Source organism: Anguilla anguilla, chromosome 8 (assembly GCF_013347855.1).
Source record: "Anguilla anguilla isolate fAngAng1 chromosome 8, fAngAng1.pri, whole genome shotgun sequence".
Lineage (NCBI taxonomy): Eukaryota > Metazoa > Chordata > Actinopteri > Anguilliformes > Anguillidae > Anguilla > Anguilla anguilla.
The window spans coordinates 46351467-46363634 of NC_049208.1; the positions used below are offsets into that span (position 1 = coordinate 46351467).

The 12168-nt window shown below is 48.4% G+C and overlaps 1 long non-coding RNA gene across 3 annotated transcripts in view; it reads right to left on the reverse strand.

Annotated features, from left to right (window-relative positions):
* LOC118233319 overlaps positions 1-12168 on the reverse strand; it is a 43522-nt gene that overhangs the window by 15083 nt on the left and 16271 nt on the right. For 2 of the 3 annotated variants that reach the window (XR_004766514.1, XR_004766513.1), the window contains exons 3-5: positions 6973-7034; positions 6699-6871; positions 4966-5047 (exon numbers count right to left, since the gene is read on the reverse strand). This is a non-coding gene — a long non-coding RNA (uncharacterized LOC118233319). The remainder of the gene's footprint in view (positions 1-4965; positions 5048-6698; positions 6872-6972; positions 7035-12168) is intronic. The other variant, XR_004766515.1, reaches the window with a different exon arrangement.

Below are 12168 nucleotides of genomic sequence, written 5' to 3' on the forward strand. Positions count from 1 at the left end.
TGGCACGGAGACTCGCCATCATGACGCGGTGGAGGAAATCCGGAACAGACCGCTCAAGAATGCGCTTATTTCCTGGAACGATATTCTTAGCCGTGATCCCAAGTGGTTCCTTCCAACTTCTGCCCGGGACATTTTGAATCAACATCAACAGGAGAACAATGGAGCCGTCCACTAGAGCCCGAGGGGAAGGGAGTTTCTGGGAAACCAGCTGTTGTTCCCAGGCCTGCTGATTTTCCACAAATTAACCCCTGCGTGTTTTTCGGGGTGTTTTTTTTTTTTTGTTTTGTTTTAAATTCTGTAAATGGACTGCATTTATATAGCGCTTTTATCCAAAGCACTTTACAATTGATGCCTCTCATTTGCCAGAGCAGTTAGGGGTTAGGTGTCTTGCTCAAGGACACTTCGACACGCCCAGGGCGGGGTTTGAACCGGCAACCCTCCGACTGCCAGACAATCGGTCTTACCTCCTGAGCTATGTCGCCCCTTGGACTAGGACTCCGTTGCCTTTTTAGTAGCCAGTACCAATTTTTACATCAGCATTAGAATATTCGGTCAAGACCATTCTAATCCCGTACCTGTGAATGTGCACCGTAAGGGGTAAGGGTTAAAGGCAGCATAACACTGCACGGAGCGGGGGGCACCATCACTCAAAAAAAGCCCCGCCTGGAATGCAAAAGAAAAAACACCGGGGCTGTGAACCTTCCCTGGAAATCCGAAAAACAAAAGCCGCCGAATTTGTGTTCCATGCCACCAGGCCAGTGCGTTTGCCCGTTCAGATTGGGCAGAGCAGGATCAGGCACCACTCAGATAAGAGGTTCAGTGGGTTACTATGCTGATTGTATATTAAGTTTATTTTTTCCATGATAACAGCATTAATATGAAGAAATAATTACTGCCCTCTTTTCTGTATCTAAAGTTATGGACATATTCTAAGACAGAGGCTCTCAAACCTGGAGATCTACTGGCTTGTAGGGTTTCACTCCAACCCTAACAAAGCACACCTCATTCAGCAGGTAGAGCAGGGCTGCCCTACCCTGTTCCTGGAGATATACTGTCCTATAGGTTCTCACTCCAACCCGAACAAAGCACACCTCATTCAGCAGGTAGAGCAGGGCTGCCCTACCCTGTTCCTGGAGATATACTGTCCTATAGGTTTTCACGCCAACCCTAACAAAGCACACCTCATTCAGCAGGTAGAGCAGGGCTGCCCTACCCTATTCCTGGAGATATACTGTCCAATAGGTTCTCACTCCAAACCAAACAAAACACACCTCATTCAGCAGGTAGAGATCCATAAAAAGGCTTTAATTTTAAGCTGTGTAAGCTGGTGTCTTTGCCCGCCTGTATTTCTCTGGCCTTTCCACAAATAAGGGCGTGCAGAGGTTGGCAAATTGCGCTTTTATTTTGCAAAGTGAATGATCTGAGTCTTCTAACCCCGGGTCAAAGTTTCAAAACATCTCACACCCTCACATCACCCTTATGGGCTCTGCTGGCCCCACCACAGAAACCAAAATAAATAAATAAATAAATAAATCAGTCTCCATGGCGGCTTAGCACAACAGCTGTCCGCTATTATTTCAGATTTCTTCCGTTGGCGAGTTCCTTGGCAACTCCTCGACCCTGGAAATGTGCCGCCAGGACAGTGGAGAAGGATCACAATGACGCTGGTGTTCCATTGTACACAGACCCGCGTCATCGCATTCTTACATTTTATTTATTTATTTTTGCAGGTTTAGGATTCAATTTTCTTAGAAGAACGAGAGAGAGAGAGAGAGAGATAGCGAGAGACACACACAGAGAGACAGAGAGACAGAGAAAGATAGAGAGCGAGATGCAGAGAGAGATAGAGACAAAGAGAGACAGAGAGACAGCGATCAATGACTGAGACAAGAATGTGCATGATTATGTCTCACCTGACCTGCCAGAGAGGTGAATAACACCTCACGCTGTAAATGGCTCTAAAGTTAAAATAATTCAAAAAGGCTGATGGAACGAGGGTCCATCGTCGTTCAGACTCCGACATTTACCTCACATAAAGAGCTGTGAAATCAGTTTTGGCGTTCCTCGAGGTTGGCCAGCGGCCCTGCTCGCCTTAATGCAGTCTGAAGCGCGCCTATTTGGACGGGTCCCCTGCTCGAGACTGAATTATGGACGAGGGGAAGCGGGGATCGATTTCACGGTTGCGCCAGGTTTCAGAGAATCTGCCCCCCCCCCTGGCCTCTGGCCTGTTTCCATGGCAGGTTAGGAAGGCTATTTTTAGGGCACGGGCAAAAGAAGATACGGTACAGGAGACCTGATCCTGTTCGAAGAAAAAAAAAAAACAGCTAAACTGCGAGAACTAGCGTCAAGTAGAACGTTGCACTGAATAGCAGGTTAACAGTGCGGTCCTACCAAGCACCGTGTCAGTTAACCCTTTGAAAAGGTAGGAATGTGTCACAAACCAGTGTGACGCCCCTGGCTGGGGAAAACCGCTGTCTGTCGCACGGAGAGAGAGAGAGAGAGAGAGAGAGAGCACCCACACAAACATGAAATAAAATAAACGCCCTTCTTCACCCTTCCCCCTCACGGGTTCCGACCAAAAACAATGAACTAAAACGACAAGCTAAAATAACGCAGACAAAAGAAAGTAAAACGGCGCGACCCCTTCCCCGCGCGCCGCCCGTAGCTGACCCAGCCCAGGTCCAGCATCCCAGCTGAGGATGATTTTTCTCTTTTTTTTTTTTAGCGCTCTAAAAAAAAAAAAATGAAACGAAAATCATAACTGCGCTCTCGGTGTTAGCTCCCAGTCTCGGCCCCGAACTGTGGAGAGCAGCGCACCTATAAGCACCTGGGCTGATTAGCTAACGCAGCCCAGGTGCGTGTGCTCTCTCCACCAGCCGGCGCAGCCGAGACCAGCCCGCCTCTCCAGCAGACCGACTGCTACAAAATGTTTTTTGAAAAGTTTAAGTCAGTGTTCTATGACTCCACTGCTTTCAGTTACCAGTAGTGATTGTGGCATCAGCATTAGAATGTCCAGTTAAGAACATTCTAATCCCATATTTCTGATCGCACACTAAAAATGGTTAAACATGCTGGAATGACAATGCAGCCTGAGGGAATGGGGGGGGGGGGGGGGGCGGGTTAGGATACAGAAAATGGACTCTAGACTACATGCAGTTAACTTTGCAATGTCACATGCATGTTTCTTTATTTTGTTTTATTGTCCTGTAAAGATAAGAACCCTCGATAATAAATGCAATGATTCATAAGCGTTTAATCTATCATTGTATGAATGGGCTGAGTCAAAAATAGGTCTCAGTTTGGGAGCAAATAAGAGGTGTGGGCGAATCCATGTGCCGAGCTCCATAAATAGATAAAAAGAATACAGGTTGAGGCTGAGGTGGAACAAATATGAAACTACCACAATAAATACTGTATGTTAATATGTAATTATATCAGTGCAAAAAAAAAAGTAGCATTTCTGTTTTGCTTTGCATTTTCAGTAAAAGACCCCATAACACTGTCAGTGTCTGTTTATAGGGCCCTGCTAGCTGGTGCACTTATGTGTGCAGCTGTTGCCAGGGCTGGTTCTAGCCATACGCAACATAGCGGTTGCCAGGGCTGGTTCTAGCCATACGCAACATAGCGGTTGCCAGGGCTGGTTCTAGCCATACGCAACATAGCGGTTGCCAGGGCTGGTTCTAGCCATACGCAACATAGCGGTTGCCAGGGCTGGTTCTAGCCATACGCAACATAGTGGTTGCCAGGGCTGGTTCTAGCCATACGCAACATAGCGGTTGCCTTGGGTGCCAGGGGGACGCCAAACAGGTCCAAAATCATTATCTCCCACACCCCATACCTCCCACCCCACTCCGAAATCTCGCCCAGGGCGGCAGACAGGCTAGGGTCAGTTCCTGGGTGTGTCTCCCAGCCTCGCCTGAACTCCTGCTGTGAAGCGGACATGGCTTCTTCCGCACCGCACAGCGAGGAACCTTCCGGACACGCGTGCTTTTTCACGCAAACATTTGAAACCGGGCGGGTCCGCCTTGGGTGTGACGAATAGGCGACGTGCGCTGTTCTTTTTCTGACTCGATGTCCCTCCTGCTTAAGACACAAAGGTTTTACCCGCTTTTAGCATTAAGAGGCTACGAGAGGCAGCGAAGGTCGTGGGGTCAAAATCGGGTTGGTCGCCGGGCAACCACACTGGTTACAATACTGTAGACATTACATTTCAGGCATTTAGCAGGCACTCTTATCCAGAGCGACTTACACAAAATTTCCATTGCATCCATTTATACAGCTGGATATATGCTGAAGCAATGCAGTTTAAGTACCTTGCTCAAGGGTACAACGGCAGGGTCGTACTCGGGAATCGAACCTGCAACCTCTAGGTTGCAAGACCAGTTCCTCACCCATTATACTCTACTATACTGGCCACACCCACTAAAACCGGTGGCGATCCAGGCTGGCAGTGTTCTAATAGACCCGCACACATACAGTTATGTGCGTTGTATACTGTAAACGCCTAGTGCCATGTCACCATTGGTACAACAATGTTTCTGTTCAAACATTAGCCAGTGTGTGTGTAAGGAGCATCAATGTTGAGATAACAGTAAAGTATGAGTGATTAGGAGACGTAGTGATGACAGCCTCATGTCCTCCTGCTCTCATTCGATCACAGTCCTAACGCAATTACATAAACACCTTTTTTTATTCACTCTCTATTGACGAATCCACACTGAAAAGCCCAGCCCTTATTTATACATATTTGAAATATTATTTATTTATATGTTATGTAATAACACCCTTCTGCGGATATTTGGTGATTTGGTGGTTTGGGGCAATAATTTAAGTCTCAATCCCATAATGCACTTCACTGTGTGTATTTAGGGGTAACTGTCACTCTCTAGCCACTCCCTAATCACCCCTGCCCCCACCACCCCCCTCCCAAAAAAAATTTCTTCCCAACCAAGAGTATTTTCTCACCACAGTTCAGTGTTTTTTTTCCTTCTTTCTACTGGGGAGTTCTCATTTGCTGGTTTTTTGGGGGGATTCTTCGACAGCGTATCTGTAAAACGTGATAAATAAATACATTGAACTGAACCGACTTGAAATTGAAATTGAAAGTTGAGGGTTTTGGATGCTTGCGTCATTCTAATGAGTGGGAAATCCAGTCCCCATTCTCTTCCAATTCAGAGGAAGAAATTCAACCGTTGAAAGTCAGAAGTACAAGTAACACACGAAAGTTCTCCCACCCCAAGTTTTTTTTTTTTTTTTCTCGATTGCAGCTTATCGTCCACTGCTCACCAGCACCGCCCTCTGAGCAGGATCTAATCATCCATCAAAACAGTATGGGGACACAGACCGACAGAATAAGTACCCGGGCTCAACGACCGTGTGATATGAGCAGCGGTTTATTTGAGATATATGACAGTTATTTAAAAAGCAGTTCAGAGATAACTTTAGGTTATAACTCTGGGGGTGTTTAGCTATGTATGTTAAGGGTCACCATTTCTGTTGTTGTTGTTGTTGCTGCTGTTGTTGTAATAGCAGCAGCACTCATGTTACATTAGCAGAAATGGAAGGTGAAGTCACTAAGTACAAGGTCATGTATAAAATAACCAAAACAAACATACAGCATATAAAGTGCAGATAATACAGTAATGTTAATAATATCTCATGCTGGTTGCTGATGCTTTTAGCTAAAAGCCAGCAGCACTAAAAAAAATAAATAAAGAAAGATCTTTGCACATGACTGCTAGGCTGAGATCACAGCTGGAAAACTTTCATTCGACTGCAAACACAAACTTTCCACATTCACAGACAGCCAGCCCTGCAGTGCATTATAACTCTCCCCAGACTCTCCAGGAGTCATGGAACACGTGGATGCATTCCCTGTCGTCGCGGTGACCGTTTAAAGCCCACAAGTTTGCTCTGGTTTCAATCCACAGACCAGCCCCCGGAGGGCCAGTTTAGAAGTTAGAGCCAAATCTTTCAATTTTCAACCTGTCAGCCCCTCCCCCCGGCAACTTTTCGGTCAGCTGACTTATGGGAAACGTTGTTTTCGTTGCTTTTTAAAGCAACGTGGGACGGCTGTTGCTAGGCCAGGCAGACAAGGACTGGCCAATCAGCAACCACTTCCTCCAAAAGTTCCGCCCAACCTCCCTGTAAGACTTTTCTAGAGAGAGTTTGCTTAATAAGTGGTACAGTTTTCTTTTTCAAATAAGAAAAGTTGATTTTGTACCATTCGTGTTTCTGAAAGGACAGGAAACATGTTTTGAAAAGTTTTGGTGAAAGTGCATGACCTGCAGCAGTATGTTAAGAAAAAAGTATGAGTAACTAGCAAGTTACCAGTAGGTACTTCTGCAAAGTATGCACCAGAGTTTTGTAAATTGTTTTGCAGCAAGGCTAAATCTTTTTTGAACTGGAAGTAAATAAAATAATTTTAAAAAGAACAGGACCTAAAATGCACTTGTCATGCAACAGCTAGTCAGACGCATTCTTGCTTTTTCTTTTTCTTTGAAACTGCAACTGGCCACCGCTTGCATAATGTGCACGCAGTCAAACTGAAGGGAGAACTTCATGCAGTGTGGCTTTCTCTAATATGAGCTCGATGGCAGGGCTTGCAGGATGGCTGTTGGGGGGGGGGGGGGTGGGGGGGGTGGGGGGCTTGTTCTTATGCCAAAGTCTTTTTTTTCATCCTTTACCCAAGCGCATACCTGTGGCAGAACATTCTTCCAACAAATTATCTTCCTCCTCCTCCTCCTCCCACTCCACCACCGCATACCGCCCGTCTCGCTGAAACAGACGTTGGCGGCGGCCTCCGCTAAGCTATGCGAGGCACGCGGGTGAAGCCGTTCCCAGGTCTGCTGGTTTCCTCCTCTGGAGGTACCTGTGGTTTTTAAAAAAATGATCATTTTTAACAGGACTCTTCTTCTCTTGTTTTTTTCCCCTCAGGGGACAGAAATAAAACCAGGGAAGAAGAGCACCCACTGGTTCCTGACGACATCATCTCATCTCTTCCTCCTTCACCGCTTCCCTATTTTCAGCATTTCCTGGATGCACAAAGGGGGGGTGGTGGTGGTGGTGGTGGGGGTGGGGAGGGGGGGTTGTGTTATATAACCTGACCCACATAAACAATTACAGACTGCGCTGCAGTCGCAGGGCTGGTTCTAGCTCGCGCACGCGGGGGGGGGTTACACATCCAGCATGTCTGGTTCCCCATTCAATTCCAGTGGGGCGAAAGTGCACGTTTGCAGTCGCACAAAGGCTGCAGTTTGCATGTTCTCCACCTTTACAGGCAGAGGAAGGCTGCATCTCCGCACACACTCAGGAACCCAACGGCTGCATCTCCGCACACACTCAGGAACCCAACGGCTGCATCTCCGCACACACTCAGGAACCCAACGGCTGCATCTCCGCACACACTCAGGAACCCAACGGCTGCATCTCCGCACACACTCAGGAACCCAACGGCTGCATCTCCGCACACACTCAGGAACCCAACGATGCAGCTTCGCGCTTGTCGGTCTCGCCGACTAACCGGCTAACCACTTCCCTTCTCAATTTTTCACTTAACAAGTGAATTAACAAATTCTATTATTTATTTTTCTCCCTTGCTGGTTGTTTTAATGGAAATGCAGCAGATTTGCAAACCTTTGCCGCGCAAGTGCTGTCTTGTATTTTTAAAGATGGCGGCGTTGTTTTTGGAGGATTGTGCAGAACGAGGGCACCAGTATTTACGTCGGAGGCCCCAAAATATGAACGCCAGGCTGATGGCCTTTGATTGGCCCCTCCCATTGAGTCCCCATTGCCATGGACAACGTGTTTGTAGTCATGCATTGGAGATTTTACAACTTTCAAAAAGGCACACGAACCTTTCGGCCGACCACCAGTGACACGTTCCATGGGGGTGTGGCTCGGCCCGTCCCAGCGAGGCTGTCTGCGTCGCCATGGATACGCGTGTTTTGTTGTCACCATCGAGGAATTTCCCGTGAATTCTTTTTTAAAAAACGGGGTCAGATGCTTTTAAACCATATTTCTGCGAAAACCATATTTCTGCGTAAATCATATTTAGACGCGCATGCCACAGCAGCTGCAGCTCGCGGGCACGTTGCGGTTTGCCCCCCCCCCCCCCCCCCCCGCGCTGCGGCAGCAACCGCGCAGTATCAGGTCATGCATCTCCCGTTGCCAAAACAAACGCGCTGCCCCGGTGAAAAGAGGAAGAGGACGTCACAGTGACGTCACGCGCCCCAGAATGCAGGCAGGAATTCGTGCGCCCGGTCGGTCGGGTTTTTAAACGGAGAGACGCAAACCAGAGGCCCCGCTACCGACCGCCAATGACCGATAAGAGCCAGGTCGCAGCACGGCTTCGCCGTTCCACTAATAGCTGGGATATTTCAATGTGCCTGCTGTTCGACAGTCACACGGACGGCGCGGTTCTGCGTATTTAACTGTCTAGTCATGCTGGGAGCTGGCGCAGGGCCTACTCCACCCTGCAATAGGGTCAGCCACACTTGGCATGTCGTGGGCTATTTCTTCGTGAAGAGCGCTGCATGAATATCTATATAATATGTTCCGTTTTGTGCAATTATACTGTAGGTACTCTAAATAAAACAGATCAGTTGGATGACTGGTCAGTTGATTTATCTGTTTGAGTGAGGGATTGGTTGGTTGCTTCATCTGTTTGAGTGAGGGATTGGTTGGTTGCTTCATCTGTTTGAGTGAGGGATTGGTTGGTTGCTTCATTGATTGACCGGCTGGTTGTTTGCTGGTTGCTTGATTACGGCGGTTTGGAGGTATAAGGAAATTCTTCCCAGCGCAGCTGCAACCTTCGACAACACGCCTGGTTTGTCAGGCCATGATTATCTCGAGCCGTGCGTGACAAGGGCGGGAGGTCAGCTAAGATAGTCACATCTCCACCCTCGCGGATTTGGCAGCGTTCGAATTGCACTGGAAGACAAACGGACGTTCTCAGCGCTGAGTCCAAATTCAGGTCGGTGCGCATTTCGCTTCTCAGGAACCCGAGCTGCATTTATATCTCAGGCGTGCCTCGGTTACCCAGTCGCACGGCGAGACAAAGGGACGTCACTGGAACAAACGCGGCGGCGAGGTTGTGTAGCGAGGGAGAACAATCGACCGAGGTCCTCAGACGCCCGAATCGCCAGAGACCAGTTCCCCGGTGCCCGCCCCAGCGGCAAAGCCCAAAATACTCCAGAACCCGGGGCCAGAGGCGAGGACGGAGACACGCCCTCAGTCTGCGGGCTTTTCTGCGTATGCGCTGGCGACGTGCAGCAGAAGCGGGGAGCGCTTCGCTGCCTGGGAATAAAAGACATGAAAAAAAAAAAACATCTGTTGAACCAAAAAGAGAAATTTAGCAAAATGAGAAATTGCCCTCTGTAAACCTGAAAAGAACACTGTGTATAACATGTGGGAAATTGTGTGATGAACAAAAAATAATTAAAAAGGGAAAAGAATGGCGCACACTCTTTATGCTCCAAAATATAATTTATTTACCAAATATTTACCAACCTTTCAGCACGCTGTGGTTTGTCAGAAATAAAAAAACACCATAAGGACAGAAATAGATTGGAGGACACGGCCAGCATTGTCCTGAGAGACGGACATCTTTGCGTATCATTTTACATCTTTACGATTTAAGCCTTGCTATGCTTTTGTAAGGTATTAAAACACAACCTATTTGGAGACCTTATGGGGTTATTCTAGCTCTCCTCTGTCTTTTTTTTACCAGCAGGTCAGTTGAATATCAGCAGCCAATGAACCGATGCTGCTATCGTGATGTCACAGTTATCCAAGTGCAGGTCAGCTTGTGAGCCAATGAACAGCCAGCAGGGGTTAACGGATGCAAATAAACAAGTGACTATTGTTAAAAATTCTCTCTAGCACACCATTAAGCTGGCCAGCCAAGGAGCTGAAATCAAATACCCAAACCGTGAAGTCACCATGCTCCTAAAATGAACGGCTTCCCGAAGCGTGTGCAGTGTTTAATAATAAATAAGTTGCTGCGCGGTGTCGCCATCCGCCAAAAAAGGTTACAGATAACAGGGACCGGAGCAGGAGGAGGCTTGTCAAGGCCCATTGCTCCATGCATGTCCACAAACACGCTTGCACATGACACATCCCGGCAATAGCCACGCGTCACGTTCGCTGGTGTGCAAACAGCACAAGACGCTTTTGATTTGATTTCAGAGATCCCGCCCCCACGACACCCACCCCTCGACCCCCCCCCCAATAGCCATGCATCTCCCAGCCTGTCGGCACCGTGGCAAATGGCAGTTATTTTCCAATTACCCAATAACAGGGACAGAGAGAAAAATAGATCCGTGGCCGTGCTCATTTCAAAGGGTTAAATCCGGCCCCCTTTTCCCCCCAAAGGTGTCATTTACCAGCAATAGCCCTGCACTTGTGCCCAGTAGACCACGTGTAAATAGAGGTGAGCCCTGCTGCGGCACGGCTATTCCTCTCACGGGCTGACGCGGGCCTCAAAGTGTGGGGGGGGGGGTGGGGATGGGGGGGGGGGGGGGGGGGGGTTGACGTAAAACAGAAATAAACATTACGCCATCTGTCACACGGGCCGGGAGAAACGGGACGTGCTGTCCTCCCTCGGCTAGCTCGCGCGGCTAAATGGGAGCTTTTGTGCGCTTATCCCCGGCTGCCCCGCCCCCTTCCCGAAACAACCCCCCCCCTACCCCCACCCCCACCGCCACCCCCCTCCCTGCAGGCTACTGACAGCCTTGCTGGAATAGGCCCGCGTGATGGTCAGATTTTCGGCGGCGTGTAAACAGAGAGAATCGGAGGTGTTCCGATGCGTTTACCGCACGCGCCCCACCGTACGGGCCGCAGAGCCCGGACAGGGCGGGAGGGGCCAGGCGGTGAAGTCCAGGAAGTAACGAGAAACAGCCTCTACTGCGCGTGTTGAGGGCAAAAGCGCTTGCTGCCCATTGACTTCAATGTAGAAATCCGAGGTGATTTAACTACCAAAGAAAACCTCATCGGCCCTTTTTTTGTGGTCATAAATTTCATTATGTGCAGCAGCAGTTTCTGAAACAATGGTTGTTTTGGTCCAGATGTCTTGGGAAAATATTTATTTAATTGTGCATATTTTATTACATAATGCATATTTTTCAATCTGCTTTTCATATGAAATGGAACAGACATCAATCGAGTTTCAAAATACAATCGAGGACATTTTGTGTTGCCTTCAAAAGTCAGATATTCCCCATTCACTTTAATCAGAGCTCCAATGTTTTTCCCTCAACACGTGCAGTACAGTCTTACTTCCGCGACTTCACAAGCTTAGGTTAGCTGAAAGTGTGCCTGCCCTGCCTGTCTAGTTAAATGTGCATGTCTATGGTACGGGCGCACCGCTGTGCAGTGTGGGTAGGCTGCGGTCGAGTGCCCGGTCGGCCACGACAGCATTCACGTCAACCTTCTCATACGTCAGTCCGAGGGATCACACACTGTGAAACTCAGAGGAAATGCACCCTTCTTTAGACAGGAAGGACTCAAATGGAAAATATGGATAAAAACATAAAAATGCAAAATGAGGAGAACAGGCCATTCAGCCCATCTAGAACATAAGAACATGTTGAGTGTCTCCAAGTTAATTCTTCTTCGGGGAGGGGTGCAAGTGCAGCTCAACACAAGCAACACACAGAATCACAAGGTGAACACGTGCGTGAGGAACACCGTGTAGAAGAACACAGAGATAAAGCATCTCAGCCGTGTCCAGACACCGGACAGCCATAGGAATTCAGCTCTTGGCAGAGCGTGCAGCTTCTCCTGGACCGGAGCCACGAGCGGACACAGCAGCCGGTAGGATATCCTGTCCTGCCAAAGCTCTCTGGAGTGTCACAGGGCGATTTATATCGGGATCCCCGCGTCCACACCCCCCTTCCCCCGGTACAGGGTCCTCCAGCACATGCCAAACTGCGTCCATTGAGCCTAATAATTAATACAAGCGTGCAGTTTGGGGTTTGGCCGGAGAGAAAAACATCTCGGCTGCTTCAGGACCTGGTCTAGGCAGCATCCAGCACTGCACCTCTACAGTCTCCATTACGTGACCTGACAGGCCGTTCCATACCAGATCTATGGGCAATAAAACACTTCCTTTACCTACAAACTAGATAGTATCTAATACCGTATCAAGCCTAGTCTTAAAAATCCCGA